Source organism: Cyanistes caeruleus, chromosome 4, assembly GCF_971803275.1.
Source record: "Cyanistes caeruleus chromosome 4, bCyaCae1.hap1.1, whole genome shotgun sequence".
Lineage (NCBI taxonomy): Eukaryota > Metazoa > Chordata > Aves > Passeriformes > Paridae > Cyanistes > Cyanistes caeruleus.
The window spans coordinates 77,580,136-77,585,862 of record NC_141704.1 but is presented as its reverse complement, the minus strand read 5'-3'; the positions used below and the strand labels follow the sequence as shown (position 1 = coordinate 77,585,862).

At 39.3% G+C, this 5,727-nt stretch overlaps 1 long non-coding RNA gene across 1 annotated transcript; it reads left to right on the top strand.

Annotated features, from left to right (window-relative positions):
- The first annotated feature begins 1,186 nt into the window (after positions 1-1,186).
- Positions 1,187-4,908, top strand: LOC147653802 (uncharacterized). Its single transcript, XR_015285781.1, has 3 exons — positions 1,187-1,264; positions 2,504-2,637; positions 2,930-4,908. It is a non-coding gene; the product is annotated as an uncharacterized LOC147653802 (long non-coding RNA).
- Positions 4,909-5,727: the final 819 nt, after the last annotated feature.

Here is a 5,727-nt window from a genome sequence, read left to right as displayed (position 1 = left end):
GGTGAAGTCCAGGGGAGGCTTTGCGAGTATGAGGTGGCTATAGCTAAGCAAAATTAAATGGCATAAATTAAATTAGATGACAGACTCCCTTTCCTAGGGAGTTTACTCTGGATCAAACAAATGCTTAGCAAAACCCTGTTGACTTCAGGGGGCATTAGATCCTTGGATATGAGAAATACATATTCAGACAAAAATTTGCAGAGACAGATACAGATATATATAGATATAGATGCTAGAAAATAAAGCCCTTTATCTGAATTAAGTAAGGATCCAAATTTTTTCACCAACGTCAATTTTAAAAGGCAATGTAATCCCAACAAAATGTTGAAAATTGAACCACTACAACTTCATTTTTTAAGGCATTAATAAATACAAGTAAGAACTAAATATTCATAATGAAATTCTACCTCTTTGAAACTTGTTTTATTTCTCTTAAACACAGTTTCTTGCTTCCTATTGAATAGCTCAATAATACGGTTCAAGATTTTTTTAAATGTGATTACCTTTGTTCTATATGACTGTTGAAACTAAAGTCATTAAAAATCCCCTGCACTTGAGTTTTCCTAGTTGTTAATATCTTAACAATACTTTTTAGCCTGTATCAGGCCCATTTTAAGACTTCTGAAAGACAACAGACTTCCACAAAATGGATGTTAAGCGTATTTTAAGGGTTTCAAAACAGGCAATAAATTTGGGAATACCGAATCTGTAGTCATTTAAGCCCTTGGTAAATGGGGGTTGGTGAAGTGGCCACTGCTCTTGTTGTACAGCCCTCTAGGAATTCAAGATTCTACACCATAGTGTAAGCAGTGTACTCCTTGTTGCCATCAAGTTCTGCTGATCACAGCCCTGAAAGGATCCTATTAAGCCAATAATATCCCTTCTTTCAGACATCCTCGTTTGCCTTTGAGAAGAAAATAAGAGTTCATCTGGCATCATTAATTTTCTGTCCTGTTCAGCTGAAAATAAATGTGGCTTAGCATAGGCTCACCCTTTGAGTGTGCTCGAAATCTTGCTAAGAGAAGTATGGAACTTTTTCCTAATTCATCTCATCTGTGGAATTAATGACTGTTGGCAGTGTGAACATCTGACAGATATCATCCCTTATCTCTGCTGTTGGACCTCAGGTGAAAGCTGTTAAATAACAAGTCTCTCCATCTAATGAGCCTCATTATCAATGGATCCAGGATGCAGGAGGAATGTAGCAGAATGAATGCAGGCACTGTAGTGGCAGTGAATGGACTTTATAAGACTACATGCAGAGGTAAAAAATTCTCAAGAATCTGCCTGCTTAGCTCTAAAGCCAGCTCACCCTGCAGGATGGACTGAGGGTAGACAGCACCATACAAGAAGTGGAGAGCTGGGTGCTCCAACCCTGCCTGCTCAGAGAGAGCCTTATTCTGACAGGCACAGCAAGACTGAGGCAGAAAAGAGGGGCTGATACCATATATTCAGAGTTGAACAGGATTTTCAGGATGTTTCTGGTCTGACATATTAAGGACTTAGTTTAACTCCAGCTCCTTGTTTATCCAGACTCTTCTTCACCCAGAGCTCAACCAAAAACTGTCAATAGTAAATTTCTGTACTGTACAGTGGGGAAAGGTCTCAGGGTGCACCATAGCTCTGAACCTGTCATTGAACAGGAGAGGGAGAAGAGGGAGGGACATCAGCACACAGCTGCCTGGAGCATTTATTCAGGATGCAAAATGCCTACTAATATCTCAAGCAACACCATGTTTGGTGTTTCCAAAACTGTGGCTGGACAACAGAAGGGAAAAACTCCTGACAGACCCCAATCCATGTGACCTGAGGCAGAACCTCTTGGGTCCATGATGATTTGATCCAGGCTCCCTCACTGGGCATCACTGTCCCTACTTTCCTACCCTCGTCCTGCTGCTATGGGAAGTTGGAGAGCCATGGCTGAGTTCAGGTAACCTGCAGTGAGTCCCACACCCAGGACAGCCCCTGTTTCTGCTGAGGCTGTATTATCTAATGCCCCACACATGCCAGGAATTGTCCAACCACATAAATTCTGCTAGAAGCTGAAGGAGAAAAGAGAGATGCTTGAGCACAGATCCTCTTCCAAATGTAGACCAACAGGCTCACCTATAACAAAGGAAATAAAAACACAGAAAGAGCAGTGCAAGCATATTGATGGCAACAGAAACTATATAGCAGGTGTTAGAAGGATGCAATTAAAAAGAATAATCTTTCATTATGTATTTTCTGATATCTTCAGAATACAAGTTGATCTGTATGGGTGGTAATTAGAGTTCTGATTCTGGGATGATGAGAGAGATCTGAAAACACGCATGGGATGGACTCCCAAGACTCAAACACTCATCCTAATTAAAATATATTATGAAAAATCAGTATTTCCTTTTTCCTTTCTTCAAAGTTACATTAATTTGATGAAACAAGCATCAGAATTTTGAATGTTAATCAAAGAAATAACAGTTTCACAGGACAGATCTTTAAAATTCTCCCTCTTTTACTTTCATAGAGAAGACTGGAGCTGAAAAAAAACCCTGAAGAAATGTTTTTCTGTTATTGCTTAACAAGAAACAGGCAGCTAATCAAAAGAAGATGCAATGAAAACAAAAATACACAAAGCCACACATCTGCTATCTCAATAAGGTATCAGAAAAATCCTCTCTATTTCTCTGTAATGAGACAGCATATTTTAAAATACAACTGGGTAAATTTTCAAAGCAGCAAACTTATATAACCATACAGATCCTATTGACTCTACACTGGCCACACAGTTAAATTCCAAGTGAATCTTTGACAACATATCCTCAAAGAAGATAGAAGGTGTCAGCTGATTTTCATGTTAAGATATAGACTGCCTTGTGGAAAACCACATTGCAATTAAGTTCATTTTCACAAAATCATAAAAGTTAAAGTAACTTCCATTTTCCTTTCACAGAGGATCATTCCTTTCTGTGCACCAGGAGAGGCTTCCTCTGGGAAGAAAAGGAAATTGTATTTTTAGTTCCAGGCCACAGACCAGAAACTGACTTTGTCACTGACCAACTTTCTACACGAGATTTGAAACTAGGTTTTGTACCTAATAATGCTGCAGCTGTGATTAAATCTTGTATGCAAGATTATTAATGTGCACTTATCTAAGCCTACAGTGAAGTATCTGCCAGGGCTTGCTACAGTTCTTTCTTACTCATTTGTTCATATATAGAAGATGTAGGTTGTAATAATTCTTGAATATTATAGAGGTTTGCTCTTTGATGGAAGGCAGAGATGGCCCATAGGTGAGCTGCTATAAAGCACAGAAATCAAAGAACAGTAACAGTAATGATTTCCACAGCAAAAAATATGTCAAGAGTAAAGGAAAAAAAAAGAAAAAATAATGAAAGAGATGATCTTCTGGGTTTTTGACCACCTGTAGGGAAATATATCTGGTATTCCAGACATAGGGTATATGCCTCTTAAGATCCTGTGTGATTTTGTTTTCACAAACACAGTTCTGCATAATTATGCTTTGAGAACATTCCACGTAACTGTGTAAATATTTTCTTCAGTGTACTTTTTTAATGAATTTCTTACTTTGTAATTTTACTTCTAATTTTTGTTTTTAAAAAATCATGACGAAAACTCATTTTCCACCTCTGAAGGTTACCTGGTCTCACTTGGAATTGTATAATCAAAACCATGCCAAGCTCGATAGCTTGCAAATACTTTTGATCATTTGGGTTGAGATTCATGACTACATTGATATATGGTTTCATGCTTTGTTGTGAAAATATTCCATGATAATATATCAGAGCTGAGACAAGGAAGATGAGTTCTTAAATCCAAGACAATTATTTTAGAACAAAACTGTTTATCAGCTTATGTATTTTTTTGGAAAACCTTTAATTACTACAGCATAACAATAATTTTTAGTTTCCTTTCTCTTTTAGACCAGAGAAACTTAAAGTGGTAGAGGAAAAGTTCTTGATACATATTTTAGCTAGAAGTCAGAAAATACTGACTGATCACCTCTCAGGAAGGTACACTTTCCAGTTACCTCCAGCTCAGTTTTTTCACCTGTGTTCGAGGTACACCCAGGCCCACTCTCAAAGAAAAGTCAGCTCTAATCCCAAGATTCTAAATAGCAAGCACCAAGTTTTATGTTTTCACAGATTAAAAATACGCAAATAAAGGGAAGGTGTCAAAATAACAGCAAACAGAACATTTAAATGTCGGCATGCTACAAAATTTAAATGGTAAACAAATATTAAAAGTGGTGCAGAAGCTTTCCTTCACATAAGGGCTGCTAAATTACCACACTGCCCAATCTTGAAAACTGTAAAATAAAACTTCAAACTAAAAATAAGTGCTACCAGAAACACTGAATTTTGGAAATGAAAATGAGTCCAACATGTAAAGACATTTTCAAACCCTCCCACAGCTCCAATCCCCTCTGCAGGCCGAGTCCCCAGTTCCTGTCCCCAGCTCCCTCCCTGTAGAACATGCCCTGATCTGCCTGGACACTGCCCTCCTCTTGTTCATTCCAGTCCTGGACAAGGAGGGAAGGTGGATATCAAGTTCCATGGTCAAGCAAGGGGCAGAAGGTAGAGGGCTGGAGAGCAAGCTCAGATGTGCAGTTGGGAAGCAGGGGGTACCCACAGGGGAAGGGACTGCCCCAAAGAGACCCCAAGTGGAATAGTCATTCTCACAGTTCTGTGACTTTTAGGGGAAGAAAGGGTAAGAGATTTCCACCCAAATACTTTTATTTGTTTCCAATCACAGACATCCTAGTTTTTTCCTCTTCCACATATGTCACTCTTCTGGGTGCAAGGGGAAACCTGGTGTTAGACATTGTTTGCTCTGCTACATGCTAAGCTGTGATGCTTTTCTAACTCAAATGGTGTAATTTCTCAGATATTACATGGTTTTGGAGCTCTTCTAAGTCTAAAATTGTGATATCAACACAATGTGTTAGCAACACAAACGAAACCTTGCCACATAAATCCACTACGAAAGTAGATGTTGCCTAGTTTTTGAAAGAGAAAAGTCTTCTTGGAGATCTTTTTCCTCCAAGGGGTGCATTGTACTGCACACAGCCTTGGCTGGCTGTACCACACAGGTCACATATTGCCAGCATCTCCATGATGAAAATGAAGATTCCACTTGGAATCTTCAGTAACCAGGGGTGGGTGTTAGCTCTTAAGGAGGTATTTTTATGGGCAAGAACAGACAGCTGTTTGGGTCATCTCTGTTAGTGAATCCTTGCCCCTCTGAATGCCTTGTCTTCTTAAGCAGGTACCAGTAAGAAAAACCAACAGGCACATTTGCTACTGGTGTGTTTCCTCAAAGTCCCTGGGATTACAATAAGTGCAGCCTTGCAGTGACTCTGTGCTGCTCATAGGCTCTTCCTGCAGAGATCTCCCCACCTCCCCACAGCTGCTGGGCCTTTGGCAGACCTGCATGGGAATCAGTACCTTACTGACCTTTTCAGAATTTTGGATATCCTCAGTTTGCCTTAGCCACGAGTGCAAACAGCTCCCTTTAACATACACATGTACACAGTGCTTCCTTTCCCTTGGAAGCACATTTGTCAGGGTCATCTTATCCAACCACAAGTCAAACCATATTGTTTCCCTCTTTAAACACCCAAAAGAAAAAAAGTCACTTAAACATATAATTCACCTAAAATCTAAAAAGCCTTGGACTTTTGAAATTCTTTTCCATTGAAGTTCAGCTTATTCTGGGTGGCTTTGCAGA